This window comes from Triturus cristatus, chromosome 12 (assembly GCF_964204655.1).
Source record: "Triturus cristatus chromosome 12, aTriCri1.1, whole genome shotgun sequence".
NCBI classification, from domain to species: domain Eukaryota; kingdom Metazoa; phylum Chordata; class Amphibia; order Caudata; family Salamandridae; genus Triturus; species Triturus cristatus.
The window spans coordinates 719764056-719781169 of record NC_140595.1 but is presented as its reverse complement, the minus strand read 5'-3'; the positions used below and the strand labels follow the sequence as shown (position 1 = coordinate 719781169).

Here is a 17114-nt window from a genome sequence, read left to right as displayed (position 1 = left end):
CCTCTATTCTATGGATGAACAAGATTTAGCTAGGGCAGCTGTCCATTGGGTGGACAGTCCCGGAAAATATAGTGATGATACAGTAGCACGCACATTTTTGAATCTCATCCCAGATGAACAGCGGTTAGCTGGGATTTATATGATTCAACAACTCATTATATTATATCAGAGTCAGCATTCGGACCCTGGTCCCTTACCTGACATATTGACTGAATTGCTTACGAATAGATGGAGAGGTTCAGGTACTAAATTAATTAAAGAAATTCTAGAATCAAGAAAGCAGTATATTCTTTTTGTATGTTCAGACCGTGTCTCATTGCCCATCAAGGAAAGAACCACGTATTACATGGATAGACAGAATCCCTTACGAGAAGTGCACCCAATAAAGGGCGAGGACAACGAGTTTAAGCGCGTATTTGTATATACGCCCATATCGAAAATAGAATTGTTAGAAATGAAGAAAGTGGTACCCAGTCATGACAAAGACCCAGCGGGTTTTCACCGAGAAATTAAAGACATGTTACTCATGGGAGAGTATACCTATCCCGACATTATGACAATATTAAAGGTATTGATGCCTGCTGGCATTTATGAGAAACTCAGGGAAAAAGAGTGGGAGGTAGGAGACCAAAAGATAGAATGGTCAGTATTAGAAGCGGAAGAAAAGGCCCGAACTGCAGGAGCAGGACTTGGGGATAAAACTAAAGCACTACCAGGTTTATTAGTACAGGTACTGCCACGTTTATTAACTACGAAAAAGGAAGATTGGGGTACAATCTCAGCCTGTAAGCAGAAGCAAGATGAAGACACTAGTGATTACTATGCCCGATTTGAAAAATGTTTTGGTATAAATAGTGGCCTAAAAGCAAGTAGCGAATCATACCCACATCTGTTTGTAACAAAATTAGTAGAAAATGCTCTGCCCCAAGTAAAGAATAGAGTATTAAAATTCGAGAGTACCTGGCAAGGTAACACTCCATCACAAATGTTACAAATGTTACAGTACCATCACAATAGAATTAGAGAGGAACAAGAACATGAACACAGACGCATGAAAGACACGAAAATGAAAATGCTAGTTTCTCAGACAGTTCCAGCTGAAGGACATAAAAAGGGTATGACACATTCCGGTGATTCAGCAGGACCTGTAAAGGGGACATGCAATTATTGTAAGAAACCAGGTCATTACGTACACGATTGTCCAGTTTTGAAACATATTATCAGCATAGGTAAAACACAAGAAAGACCACGGCCACCTAGACAGGATCAGAATGAACAAGGAGCTCCGCAGCATGCACAGTCCATGCCAGCTTCACAACAGTCTATACAGTTTGTGCCAGCCGCACCAGCGCTGCCTGTTGCTGCCACACAAACCACGACACGACAACTGTACCAGACCGCACAGTACGACTATCCTGACTATCAACGATACGCATGAACAAGCCTAGAGAGGGAAGTTGACTTACCCCTTATCGAGATCCCTGTAGATCAAGAAGGACCTTATGTACATAGTGAATTATTAGGCCAAGATAGAAAATTTTTACTCGATACAGGGGCAAGTCGAACAACAATAAAACGTAGTGAAGTTCCAGGGGCACCCCTCTCAGGCTCACAGAATATTTCCCTTGGTTTTTCAGGAAAACCTATTGTTAATGAAGTGTCACAGCCTCTCCCGCTTACGATAGGACCTTTGACCCGAACTACAGATTTATTGCTTACTAAATCTTGTCCAGAAAATCTGTTAGGAATAAAAACACTGAAAGCTCTAGGAGCCATAATATGTTGTTCTCCGGAAGGAGTAAGATTGTTTTTACGTGATTTTAAAGGTCACTATGTGTCTAGAGACATGGATCCCCGACTGCAGACTTTACCTACACATCTATGGGCACAAGGCCCTACTGATGTTGGATGCATGAATATTACACCATATCGAGTCACATTAAAGGCAGGAGTGGTGCTACCACGAATGCGACAATACAAGTTACCACCAGATGCTGTAGTGGCTTTACTACAAATCATTGACGAGCTCATTACCCAAGGAGTAGTTGTAGAAACAGACTCCAATGTATGTAATTCACCGATAATTCCGATTCTTAAACGAACAGATCCAAAGGCCCCGCCAGTATATCGATTGGTTATTGATCTGCGCGAATTAAACAAATGCATTGTGCCACAATTTCCTGTGGTCCCAGATATCTCGTCATTACTGACAGCTATTGATTCCGAAGCGACATTCTTTACTGTAATCGATCTCAAGAATGCCTTTTTCAGCGTCCCAATAGATCCGGAAAGCCAATATTTGTTCGGTTTTAGTTTAAATGGGCGTAGCTTTAAATTCTCACGCGCACCTCAAGGATTTACAGAAAGCCCCAGCATCTATAGCCAAGCACTGAAACGAGAACTCGACAGTATCCACATGCCAGTTAACACTGCTCTGCTTCAATACGTCGATGATCTGCTGATCACCGCGAGAAGCGAACCGGAATGTGAAAAAGCATCACTGACAGTTTTACAATTTCTAGCCGAAAAGGGGCACAAGGTGTCCCCTTCCAAGCTGCAATTCTGTGTCCAGCGAGTTATTTATCTTGGACACTCGCTGTCCAAGGAGGGAAGGCAGCTTACACCCGATCGCATTCAGTTAATAGCTAACATGCCAATACCCAAGACACAAAAGGAGGTGCGGGCTTTCATAGGCCTCACGTCATATTGCAGGCAGTGGATCCCTCAGTACGCATTTCTAGCAAAACCACTCATTCAGTTGACAACACAGGAGGCAGCCACATTGACTGTTCTCCCTTGGACTCAGGAACATACACAAGCTTTTGAAAGCCTAAAGAAAGCTTTATGTCAAGCACCTGTTTTAGCAACGCCATGTTACAGAAAACAGTTTACACTCTTTGTTACAGAACGCGAAGGTACTGCCTTGTCAGTACTCACACAGGAACAAGCAGGAGCACACAAACCATGTGCTTATTTTTCTAGTACATTAGATCCCGTGGCTCAGGCTTTGCCTGCATGCCTAAAATCAGTGGCAGCAACAGCTTTAGCAATCAGACAAAGCGACGCCATAGTGTTAGGACATCCATTGACAGTTCAAGTACCACATGCAGTAGAGGTTCTTGTAAATAGAACGCAAACACAACACTTGACTATTGCGCGACTTACAGGGTACGAACTTACATTGTTTCAGCCACATATAGAAATCAGACGCTGTAACACATTGAATCCTGCCACACTTTTGCCAGTAATCGGAACAGACCCACTAGCCCATGACTGTATTGAAGTTATTACAATAACGACGAAACCTAGACAAGACTTAACCGATGTCCCATTGTCAGACCCAGACCTGACATTGTATGTAGATGGTTCATGTATGAGAACAAATACAGGAGAGTTAGTGGCTGCTTACGCAGTCACAACAGATACTGAAGTCATTGAAACTAATCGTATAAATACTTTGTCAGCTCAAGCCGCAGAGCTTATCGCTCTGACACAAGCCTGTATTCAAGCCACAAATAAAAAAGTCAACATATACACTGATTCACGTTATGCATTCGGAGTTGTACATGACTTCGGCGTGCTATGGCGAGAGAGAGGTTATTTAACTTCCCACGGTGCCCACATTCAGCATGGACCCCTCATTCATGCCTTATTAGATGCAATACATCTACCCACTGCAATATCAATTATGAAATGTAAGGCTCATACGAAGGTTACTGATATCATTTCTCAAGGCAATGATCTAGCCGACAGAACAGCTAAACAGACTGCTCAAACTCAAACCTCCGACATGACAAAGACAATAGTCCCGATGCCGACACATTGTATGACAGTTAAAGATCCTACTCTTGACGTAATTGACATACAGACACATGCTACACCAGACGAAATAAAGAAATGGACTGAATTAGGAGGAATCCAAACGGACCAAGGATGGATGATGAAGGAAAAGTCTGTGTGGTTCCTTCCTGATTCAATGGTCCAAGTTATAGTTAACACTATACATAGTCCAGCACATCTAGGAGAAAAAGCTATGCTAGACAGCATTCAACACATTTGGTTCAATAAACATTTACGAGCAGCAGCCAAACAAAAGGTCCGTACCTGTATGATCTGTTGCCAGTTCAACCCAGGAAAAAGTGTTCCTGTAGAACAGGGGGGATTTCATCCTCCTAATCACCCTTTTGAAGTACTCCAGATGGATTATATCCAGATGGAACGATGTCGAGGATTCAAATATGTTCTCGTAGTTGTCTGCGCTCTGTCCCGTTGGACGGAGGCATACCCGGTTTCAGATTACACTGCCCCGACTACTGCCAAACAGTTAGTTCGAGAATTCTTCCCACGATACGGTTTACCACGTGTTGTTCACTCAGATAACGGCCAGCCGTTCTCATCCGAATTAATGAAACATGTTTCACTTCTGTTAGGTTATCAGTGGAAATTCCACTGTGTCCGACACCCCGAAGCAGCAGGTCTCGTAGAAAGACATAATCAGATACTGAAAATCAGATTGTCCAAAATATGCAGAGAAAAAGGTGTCGACTGGGTAGTAGCGTTACCAGTTGCACTCTTTTACATGAGAATGGTAGCACACTCTCGAACAGGGCTATCCCCGTATGAGGTGATCTTCGGCAGACCACCAAATATGTGGGGGACGCCTATACCACGCAAAATAACTGATATTGACTGTAATATGCTGACAGATTACTTGGCTTCCTTGATGTCTGCACTACAATCTTGTCGTTCACAGGTAGCTGCAGCCTTTCCCGACAACACTGAGGTGAAACCCCATGACGTAGTTCCGGGGGACCTTGTGCTTGTGAGAAATTTCGACCGAAAGACTCAGCTGGAGCCCAGGTGGAAGACACCCCAGTTGGTCCTGCTGACCACAAGGACAGCCGTGAAGATTGAAGGCAGAAAAGGATGGATTCATTCAAGTCATATCAAGAAATTTCATGGACTTCCTGCAGATGTAAATAGCCCACCTCGTGTGTCTTCACCAATTGACTCAAAACTACCTCTGGCTGAGGCCGACAGTAAAGAACTCTATAAACTAAAATTAAGGCCTAGACCGTCGGACGATTTGATTGTTTAAGTCCTCTCCTAGGTGAAGCGGTTGAATCTGTCTCCGACATGTATCCCCTAGACCTGAATCATGGACAGTCGCGAAAAATGATGAAACAACAGGCGTATTGTAAATCACTGCGTAGCCATTGCATAGTGACATTATTAATCTTGTTTTTCTTAAATCTTTTAATAATTACTGCAAGTATATTGTTGCACATATATTACCCTATTGCCAGAAACGTTTACAATATTACTGCTGAACATTCTTTTAGTGACCTACCGCCGCATGAATTGTCTTATAGACTTGCGCTGCGCAATAACACTTTCATTAGTATGTTACATCATTCCCATCAGACTAGTAATGCAACTAATTGTTGGGTGTGTGGCCGGCTCCCTCCCTATCAGAATTATGAAGGAGTCCTGCCTTTCTTTCCACATCCGTTTACACATAATGGCTCCTGTGGAGCATGGTTTAGTTTAATAAATTCCATAGACTCAGACACAGCAGTTTATCAAGACCAGTGGGTATGGGGAAATCTGAACCTAGTTTTATTCAAGGTCTGTTACCCTGACAAGGAGGGTCGCCCCAAAGGAACAGGAACTGATCTAGAAAATGAAGTATATGGATTAGGTAACTTTACACCTAATCTCATGATTCTAAATGTCGAATCCGAAGTTGAATTAGTTTTACCAACCATGACAGTATTCCCAGCGAAGGGTGAATTGTGTGTAAGAAAGGTTGGTTCCATACATATGGGCCATAGTAAATGCACTACTACAGTAGAATTCAGTGATCAAGGCAAATCTTCATTTAGAGCTTATCGCCACTCCTACTTTATATGTGGTCAGACTGCATATATGCGTCTACCTCTAGATTGGGATGGTACCTGCTACATTGCATTTCTTTTGCCACCTGTTTTCCTAGCACCTCCTGATTATTATAGAAATATTCATTTAGTACGCAACAGAGAGCGGAGAGATCTCCCAATTGTCGATTATACTGAGACGGCATGGGACAAGTACGTAGATTTTAATAAAGGCATCTTTCCCTATATAGGTACTGTTACTAATAGTAAGCTGATACGTAGACTAACTAGAACCCTTGAAGCAGTGGTGAATGAAACTATTTCCGCTTTAGGCAATTTAACAGAAGAGCAGTCTGCTATGCGGATTGTTGTGCTTCAAAATCGTCTTGTCCTTGACGTCATCCTGGCTGATAGGGGCGGAGCTTGTAGGGTCATCGGATCAAGCTGCTGCATTTTCATACCAGAAAATTCGCCATCTGTATATAAGGCCATAACTCGCCTTCATAAGATTGTAAGCCAGATACACCAGAACCCAGGCACTTGGACTTGGCCCGGTTGGTTTTGGAGTGTGATATCAGCCTGGGGATGGAGAGTTCTATCCTTCCAAGGTATTGGCCTTCTCATACTATTCAGTTGCTGTCTATGTCTACAATGTGGACCAGCGATCTGTGGCCTGTGTGCCACATCGTGTATTCCACCACCAAGATCTCATTCGTCACGGAAGAAGAAAGAAGAACAAATGATGTTATACGAACAGATCAATGGATTGATGAAGATTGATATCTCTTAACGGGCAAGTAGGGGACAAGGAGGGAATGTGGAAATATGGATTTTTCTGGTCAGTTATGTCCCCTATCTTGGACCCCAACGGTTCTATGTGCATGTTACAAGTACATGTATGTTCCCTCCAGTTCCAGTTATGAAGACGCAAACACATGTGCGTCCACCGTCAACATGTCCTCTGTCAGATCCGCCATGAATAGGCCGGATATTCCATTCCTAAGTATGAAAGGCCACCGGTTTTATATGGTTCACTTATGCCATTTTACAGTCCAGGCAAGTAGGCCCTGATTCTGTCATCAAACTCTTCTTGCCTTCTGCCTCTGAAAACTCCAGTCTGAGCCTGCATCTGTGACCATGAACTTTGTCTCATTCTCTGCGCGGCTCACGAAGCCTGACATCAGCCTATTCTCTGCCAAGAACTGTATTTCACCTTCGAGTTATCTGCTTCGCCCCTCAGCCAATGCATTCCTGTCTAGTAGTTTAAGTAAACATTCTTCCAGCTACCGAGCAAAAGGCCCGGCTTCTCTGTCCTCATGCAAGTAATTCATAGCCCTGTTACCATGGAATATTCCTACCCCCTCGCATTTAGTATAGACACTTAGACGCTTGTACACGCACGCACAGTCAGTATAGAATAGATTCTGTCCGAGAGTCCTTCTTTTGTGGATAACATAGTTCTTTAAACATAGGATGTTAGATATGATTTGGGATTAGGTTGACTTGACCCCCCAGACTTTTCGTCTCCACATGTAGAGCTAAATGTCAAGTCCCCTTCACCCCCTAGTTGCACGTCAATCACACGTCATGCTGCTGCGCGCGCATCTATGCCAAGTATTATCTTATAGATCCACCTATATATGACATCATAACCAATTATGTTCCTTTTTACTCCTTGTTACACCCATTTTCGGTTACGCATATGAATCGTCATTTTCCTTATCAATTGTTACGCCTACTGCATTCGCTTCATTGTAATGTATGTTCTATAAAAATCATTTCTTGTCAATAAAGTATGTACTTCACTTCCTGAACCTCCGTGGTGATGGAACTTGGAGCAACCGATTATAATCGATCATTGGAATAAAGCCCATTCCGAACCTCTAATACCACGGATTCTGCCTCTCATTTTACTGAGCTATTTTATTATGTTTCTGTATCAAATTAAGTCCCGGTAATGAATTTTATTTACCACAACTATTGCCTCTCCACATATTTATTATCGCTACCTCTTTCATGTCTTTGCTACATCTCTTTTCCTACTTTAGCACTAGTGTAAACGCTTCAAATTATTATACCATTGCTCTCTCAATCATACCTGGGCATGCACTTGAAACTTACTTTACCAATAAAAGATGCAAAGAGAGAAATAGAACAAAAGTGCTGGCTGGATTTGGCAAACACACTTCATAAAACTGCATTTTCTTTTTTATTCTCCCCCGTGTTACATGCTTAACCTCTCCCTATGTAATTTCTCTTAATCTGCTGTCCCAGGAAGAGAATTTCATCTACAGGCTCTTTCTGTGTTTTTTTCCTTAGTCTTTCTTTCCCTTTTCTTAGCTGTGTAACTGTTCCTTTACGCTCTCTATTTACGCGCCATTAATCTCATTTGAGCTCCTTGCTCCCGCTCTTGTTTTCTCCAACTCTCATACTGCCAGTTCTCTCTTTCTCTGTGGTTGGTGGCTAAAATCCAGAGCTTTCGAAGCCACGTGGTTTCTGCCTCTTGTTGTCAGACTTGAATTGGAAAAGGAACCATATTAACAGGCCTTTACCACTCACACATGGCGGAAGTTTATACTTTAATTCAGTGAGCTAAGAAAAGCGTGTTGTGGGTCCCCTACGAGCCATGGTGCTTGCTTCATCATGATTTGGAACCAGTCATTAGCCGCAGCTCTGCTAATGAGCCACTATGGTCAGTTTCAATAATTACTCAAAAACATGACCTTGCAGCCCGCCCTCAACTGTGTATTTATATTACTTTACTGCTGTTCGTGTGATTAGCTGGGAGGAGCTCACGGCGGCATCCTCCCTATAAAAGTGTAGATGGATCACTCCTTAACTCTTTCTTGCTTCACATACAAATGGCTTGAAAGGTGCAGGGAAGATGCAGTTCTAATAGACAGAATAGAAGGTCTGTGCCAAGTGGGTTTCTCTGCATTGGTGTCCCATCACAGGCCCGCAAGTGTAATGTGTTATCTTTGACTCCTGGCAGTTCACAAGCAGGCGGCCAGGAAACGGTTTCAGCCTATCAACCACTGAGGAGACGCAGCCTCTGTATGAGGAATGAGGAAGGAATGAATACATCCAGCCTATCACAGGAGCAGCCCTGAGTGTTCCAAATTATAAATTCTCCATGTTAGTGTATGGCATTGACCCCATGTAGCTCGCCGTGATCGTATAGTGGTTACTACTCTGCGTTGTGGCCGCAGCAACCTTGGTTCGAATCCAAGTTACGGCATTGTGGTTGGCAATGTTACGGCAGTTGGGTTCTGCTTTTACAGAATTACCAAATGTACCAGAGGTTTAAATATTTAAACCATCTAACAACAAATTATTTAATTTAACATGATTATAAGCTGTAGCTATAATGTATTTACTTACATAAATTATCGTTCTTGAACCTATTGTGGGTGGAGGGGGAGCGGAGCTCACCCCCCAGGTGCAGTTGAGTAACCTGTGTTGTGGCTCTCTACAGGGAAGGCACAAATGTTGCTGTCACCCAGCCCAATCCAGACGTGTATTGGGGCCTGGTTTCAGGTAAATAGAGCAGTAAGTGCAGAGAAATGTTCACTCTCTAAAAGTGGCATTTCTAAAATAGTAAAGTTAAATCCAACCTCACCAGTAAGTAGGATTTTCAATAAATAAATAAAGCTACTCCTCTCCGATATGGAATTACCAAATAAAAAGTATAGGGGAATACCCAATGCTAACCTATGAGAGAGGTAGACCTCACAGTAGTGAAAAATGAAATAGACTGTTTGGTACTTACAGGACATGCGAACCACCAAAGTACATATCTTATCTTTTACTTGCATAGCATCATGCACCTAGGACTGCCTAGGGCCTACCTTAGGGGTAAATTATATGTAATAAAAGGGGAGTTTAGGGCTTGGCAATTAGACTGGGACTCCCCTGGGAGACCCTTGAGTCTATGCCCAGAACCATAACTATGCCAGTCGAGTACTTACCTAAAAGCCGATAACTCACTTCTCTTCCATAGGCTAACATTGACTGGTTCCACTTGGAAATTCTTCTAAGTGTGGAGTTTTGGAACTTTAAAATATTCATCTAAAATCAGCCGAACAACGAATTCTGATTTACTCACCTGTTATCAGGAGAGACCTCAGTGCTGCATCTTGTAGCTCAGTACTGACCCTGAAAAGTAATTTTAACCGTACTTACCAGTAACTCGAATTTTCTTCCATAGGATATCATTGCTTGCTTTTTGCTGACAAAGTTTCTAAGTGTCGATTTTTGAAACTTACAAATATTCTTTAAAAATCGTACCAATTGTGAAAACGTAATTGCTTACCTGTTTTAGATAGATGTCCCAGTACTGAGCCTAGGAGCCCAGCACTGAATTACCAAAGTAACGAGAATGTACTTTACCCGTAACTTGAATTTTCTTCCATAGGAAACCATTGACTGTTTTTCTGTAAAATTTCTTCTAAGTGTCGATTTTGCAAACTTATAAATATTCCTTAAAAATCTCTTGTATAACTTAAACGCAGTTTCTCAACTGCTTACAGGTGGTACAGTAGTGCTGGATCTAGGATCCAACACTGACATAGAAAAAGTAACCATAACCCCACCTACCTGCTAAGTGAATTTCCTTCCATAGGATAACATTGGTAATTTGATCAGAAAACATTTCTAAGTGTCAACTTTTAAAATAGCAAAATATTGCTTGAAAATCACAACAGTTACTAAAACGAATTTACTCACTTGTTTCCAAGAACTGTCCCAGGACTGAATCTAGGATCCAGTCCTGGATTTAGAAAAGTAATCCTGAAAGTAATTAATTGCATATAACTTAAAATTCCCATTGAGCTCAATGTATTATTGTATTTGAAATTGTGTTTCCTATTGCAATAAACTGTAACTATTACCTGCAAAAGTCAATTGCCTATTGCAAAGTTTTTAACTAAAGCATCTTATTCTGAGAAAGTATATTTTGATACCTATTGTTGGTTCTAAAATAAAACAACGATATATTTTTTATACAAACCATTGGCCTAGAGTTCAGTTCTTGAGTGTGTGAGACCATTTGCTGACTGAGTGTGTACAACAAATGCTTTACACTGTCCTCGGATACTGCCTTACTGCTCGAGCAAGCTACCACTTTAGAGAGTAAGGTTATATTAAACTTTAGCCTCTGTCAAACCTCTGGGCACTGAGGACTCTGTGCACACTGTACCTTTTTGGGAACAGTATATGCAGAGCCACTTTCTCACAGTAGTGATAAAGTGATTAGAGTCCTAAGGCCAACATAAAGATAGAGCAAAACGTGAGGTGAAAAGCAAAAAGGTTGCTGGTAGGCCACCTTAAAGATGCCATGTCTAACAAAAATTAACTGAGGATTACGTGAGTGAAACATCAGGTTTCTCTACGGCATTTGGTGAGACAAGTGGGCCTTCTTTTATCTTCCATTCAAGCAATCTTTGACGGACCCATTTATTATAGAGCTCTTCAAGGATTAAAGATAAGGTACTTACAAAGGAGTCACAAATACTCAGAGATGGTAGACTTCTGTAATATGGGTCGTAGACTAAAAGCAGCGCAAAAACAGAGTGCAACAGGGTCCAAAAAATTGAGTGCCACATGAGAGTTTGCATGCAAGCGTATCCTTTTACAGATCCAGAGATATACTCATGCAATTTTTGTTTTTAGGACAGAACTTGCATGATGAAAAAAACATTGTTTTTAAAAAGCGCATTGCAGAATATCAGTACTTTGATGTGGGACAACTTGAATACTTTCAAACAAAATATTTGCATGCAGCTTACAGTAAGTTGTTGTGGCCGAGTTGTTAAGGCGATGGACTTGAAATCCATTGGGGTCTCCCCGCGCAGGTTCGAATCCTGCCAACAACGAGAATCTTGTTATTATCGGCTACAATTTCAGAAGTTAACCTTTAGTATTTCTTCAATTTCAGTTTTATAAATAGGTGGCTTATTTTTGTGTCACTATTGCCTCTCCACATATTTATTATCGCTACCTCTTTCATGTCTTTGCTACACCTCTCTTCCTACTTTAGCACTGGTGTAAACGCTTCAAATTATTATACCATTTCTCTCTCAATCATACCTGCGCATGCACTTGAAACTTACTTTACCAATAAAAGATGCAAAGAGAGAAATAGAACAAAAGTGCTGGCTGGATTTGGCAAACACACTTCATAAAACTGCATTTTCTTTTTTATTCTCCCCCATGTTACATGCTTAACCTCTCCCTATGTAATTTCACTTAATCTGCTGTCCCAGGAAGAGAATTTCCTCTACAGGCTCTTTCTGTGTTTTTTTCCTTAGTCTTTCTTTCCCTTTTCTTAGCTGTGTAACTGTTCCTTTACGCTCTCTATTTACGCGCCATTAATCTCATTTGAGCTCCTTGCTCCCGCTTCTGTTTTCTCCAACTCTCATACTGCCAGTTCTCTCTTTCTCTGTGGTTGGTGGCTAAAATCCAGAGCTTTTGAAGCCACGTGGTTTCTGCCTCTTGTTGTCAGACTTGAATTGGAAAAGGAACCATATTAACAAGCCTTTACCACTCACACACAGGGGAAGTTTATACTTTAATTCAGTGAGCTAAGAAAAGCGTGTTGTGGGTCCCCTACGAGCCATGGTGCTTGCTTCATCATGATTTGGAACCAGTCATTAGCCGCAGCTCTGCTAATGAGCCACTGAGGTCAGTTTCAATAATTACTCAAAAACATGACCTTGCAGCCCGCCCTCAACTGTGTATTTATATTACTTTACTGCGGTTCGTGTGATTAGCTGGGAGGAGCTCACGGCGGCATCCGCCCTATAAAAGTGTAGATGGATCACTCCTTAACTCTTTCTTGCTTCACATACAAATGGCTTGAAAGGTGCAGGGAAGATGCAGGTCTAATCGACAGAATCGAAGGTCTGTGCCAAGTGGGTTTCTCTGCATTGGTGTCCCATCACAGGCCCGCAAGTGTAATGTGTTATCTTTGACTCCTGGCAGTTCACAAGCAGGCGGCCAGGAAACGGTTTCAGCCTATCAACCACTGAGGCGACGCAGCCTCTGTATGAGGAATGAGGAAGGAATGAATACATCCAGCCTATCACAGGAGCAGCCCTGAGTATTCCAAATTATAAATTCTCCATGTTAGTGTATGGCATTGACCCCATGTAGCTCGCCGTGATCGTATAGTGGTTAGTACTCTGCGTTGTGGCTGCAGCAACCTTGGTTCGAATCCAAGTTACGGCATTGTGGTTGGCAATGTTACGGCAGTTGGGTTCTGCTTTTACAAAATTACCAAATGTACCAGAGGTTTAAATATTTAAACCATCTAACAACAAATTATTTAATTTAACATGATTATAAGCTGTAGCTATAATGTATTTACTTACATAAATTATCGTTCTTGAACCTATTGTGGGTGGAGGGGGAGCGGAGCTCACCCCCCAGGTGCAGTTGAGTAACCTGTGTTATGGCTCTCTACAGGGAAGGCACAAATGTTGCTGTCACCCAGCCCAATCCAGACGTGTATTGGGGCCTGGTTTCAGGTAAATAGAGCAGTAAGTGCAGAGAAATGTTCACTCTCTAAAAGTGGCATTTCTAAAATAGTAAAGTTAAATCCAACCTCACCAGTAAGTAGGATTTTCAATAAATAAATAAAGCTACTCCTCTCCGATATGGAATTACCAAATAAAAAGTATAGGGGAATACCCTATGCTAACCTATGAGAGAGGTAGACCTCACAGTAGTGAAAAATGAAATAGACTGTTTGGTACTTACAGGACATGCAAACCACCAAAGTACATATCTTATCTTTTACTTGCATAGCATCATGCACCTAGGACTACCTAGGGCCTACCTTGGGGGTAAATTATATGTAATAAAAGGGGAGTTTAGGGCTTGGCAAGTAGACTGGGACTCCCCTGGGAGACCCTTGAGTCTATGCCCAGAACCATAACTCTGCCAGTCGAGTACTTACCTAAAAGCCGATAACTCACTTCTCTTCCATAGGCTAACATTGACTGGTTCCACTTGGAATTTCTTCTAAGTGTGGAGTTTTGGAACTTTAAAATATTCATCTAAAATCAGCCGAACAACGAATTCTGATTTACTCACCTGTTATCAGGAGAGACCTCAGTGCTGCATCTTGTAGCTCAGTACTGACCCTGAAAAGTAATTTTAACCGTACTTACCAGTAACTCGAATTTTCTTCCATAGGATATCATTGCTTGCTTTTTGCTGACAAAGTTTCTAAGTGTCGATTTTTGAAACTTACAAATATTCTTTAAAAATCGTACCAATTGTGAAAACGTAATTGCTTACCTGTTTTAGATAGATGTCCCAGTACTGAGCCTAGGAGCCCAGCACTGAATTACCAAAGTAACGAGAATGTACTTTACCCGTAACTTGAATTTTCTTCCATAGGAAACCATTGACTGTGTTTCTGTAAAATTTCTTCTAAGTGTCGATTTTGCAAACTTATAAATATTCCTTAAAAATCGCTTGTATAACTTAAACGCAGTTTCTCAACTGCTTACAGGTGGTACAGTAGTGCTGGATCTAGGATCCAACACTGACATAGAAAAAGTAACCATAACCCCACCTACCTGCTAAGTGAATTTCCTTCCATAGGATAACATTGGTAATTTGATCAGAAAAAATTTCTAAGTGTCAACTTTTAAAATAGCAAAATATTGCTTGAAAATCACAACAGTTACTAAAACGAATTTACACACTTGTTTCCAAGAACTGTCCCAGGACTGAATCTAGGATCCAGTCCTGGATTTAGAAAAGTAATCCTGAAAGTAATTAATTGCATATAACTTAAAATTCCCATTGAGCTCAATGTATTATTGTATTTGAAATTGTGTTTCCTATTGCAATAAACTGTAACTATTACCTGCAAAAGTCAATTGCCTATTGCAAAGTTTTTAACTAAAGCATCTTATTCTGAGAAAGTATATTTTGATACCTATTGTTGGTTCTAAAATAAAACAACGATATATTTTGTATACAAACCATTGGCCTAGAGTTCAGTTCTTGAGTGTGTGAGACCATTTGCTGACTGAGTGTGTACAACAAATGCTTTACACTGTCCTCGGATACTGCCTTACTGCTCGAGCAAGCTACCACTTTAGAGAGTAAGGTTATATCAAACTTTAGCCTCTGTCAAACCTCTGGGCACTGAGGACTCTGTGCACACTGTACCTTTTTGGGAACAGTATATGCAGAGCCACTTTCTCACAGTAGTGATAAAGTGATTAGAGTCCTAAGGCCAACATAAAGATAGAGCAAAACGTGAGGTGAAAAGCAAAAAGGTTGCTGGTAGGCCACCTTAAAGATGCCATGTCTAACAAAAATTAACTGAGGATTACGTGAGTAAAACATCAGGTTTCTCTACGGCATTTGGTGAGACAAGTGGGCCTTCTTTTATCTTCCATTCAAGCAATCTTTGACGGACCCATTTATTATAGAGCTCTTCAAGGATTAAAGATAAGGTACTTACAAAGGAGTCACAAATACTCAGAGATGGTAGACTTCTGTAATATGGGTCGTAGACTAAAAGCAGCGCAAAAACAGAGTGCAACAGGGTCCAAAAAATTGAGTGCCACATGAGAGTTTGCATGCAAGCGTATCCTTTTACAGATCCAGAGATATACTCATGCAATTTTTGTTTTTAGGACAGAACTTGCATGATGAAAAAAACATTGTTTTTAAAAAGCGCATTGCAGAATATCAGTACTTTGATGTGGGACAACTTGAATACTTTCAAACAAAATATTTGCATGCAGCTTACAGTAAGTTGTTGTGGCCGAGTGGTTAAGGCGATGGACTTGAAATCCATTGGGGTCTCCCCGCGCAGGTTCGAATCCTGCCAACAACGAGAATCTTGTTATTATCGGCTACAATTTCAGAAGTTAACCTTTAGTATTTCTTCAATTTCAGTTTTATAAATAGGTGGCTTATTTTTGTGTCACTATTGCCTCTCCACATATTTATTATCGCTACCTCTTTCATGTCTTTGCTACACCTCTCTTCCTACTTTAGCACTGGTGTAAACGCTTCAAATTATTATACCATTGCTCTCTCAATCATACCTGCGCATGCACTTGAAACTTACTTTACCAATAAAAGATGCAAAGACAGAAATAGAACAAAAGTGCTGGCTGGATTTGGCAAACACACTTCATAAAACTGCATTTTCTTTTTTATTCTCCCCCATGTTACATGCTTAACCTCTCCCTATGTAATTTCACTTAATCTGCTGTCCCAGGAAGAGAATTTCCTCTACAGGCTCTTTCTGTGTTTTTTTCCTTAGTCTTTCTTTCCCTTTTCTTAGCTGTGTAACTGTTCCTTTACGCTCTCTATTTACGCGCCATTAATCTCATTTGAGCTCCTTGCTCCCGCTCCTGTTTTCTCCAACTCTCATACTGCCAGTTCTCTCTTTCTCTGTGGTTGGTGGCTAAAATCCAGAGCTTTTGAAGCCACGTGGTTTCTGCCTCTTGTTGTCAGACTTGAATTGGAAAAGGAACCATATTAACAAGCCTTTACCACTCACACACAGGGGAAGTTTATACTTTAATTCAGTGAGCTAAGAAAAGCGTGTTGTGGGTCCCCTACGAGCCATGGTGCTTGCTTCATCATGATTTGGAACCAGTCATTAGCCGCAGCTCTGCTAATGAGCCACTGAGGTCAGTTTCAATAATTACTCAAAAACATGACCTTGCAGCCCGCCCTCAACTGTGTATTTATATTACTTTACTGCGGTTCGTGTGATTAGCTGGGAGGAGCTCACGGCGGCATCCGCCCTATAAAAGTGTAGATGGATCACTCCTTAACTCTTTCTTGCTTCACATACAAATGGCTTGAAAGGTGCAGGGAAGATGCAGGTCTAATAGACAGAATCGAAGGTCTGTGCCAAGTGGGTTTCTCTGCATTGGTGTCCCATCACAGGCCCGCAAGTGTAATGTGTTATCTTTGACTCCTGGCAGTTCACAAGCAGGCGGCCAGGAAACGGTTTCAGCCTATCAACCAGTGAGGAGACGCAGCCTCTGTATGAGGAATGAGGAAGGAATGAATACATCCAGCCTATCACAGGAGCAGCCCTGAGTATTCCAAATTATAAATTCTCCATGTTAGTGTATGGCATTGACCCCATGTAGCTCGCCGTGATCGTATAGTGGTTAGTACTCTGCGTTGTGGCCGCAGCAACCTTGGTTCGAATCCAAGTTACAGCATTGTTGTTGGCAATGTTACGGC

At 41.5% G+C, this 17114-nt stretch overlaps 2 non-coding genes across 2 annotated transcripts; both read left to right on the top strand.

The window, feature by feature from the left end:
* Nucleotides 1–11667: 11667 nt before the first annotated feature.
* TRNAS-UGA (transfer RNA serine (anticodon UGA)) lies at nucleotides 11668–11749 on the top strand. Its single transcript has one exon. It is a non-coding gene; the product is annotated as a tRNA-Ser (tRNA).
* Nucleotides 11750–15656: 3907 nt separating this feature from the next.
* On the top strand, nucleotides 15657–15738 carry TRNAS-UGA (transfer RNA serine (anticodon UGA)). The gene has a single exon. It is a non-coding gene; the product is annotated as a tRNA-Ser (tRNA).
* The last annotated feature ends 1376 nt before the right edge of the window (nucleotides 15739–17114 follow it).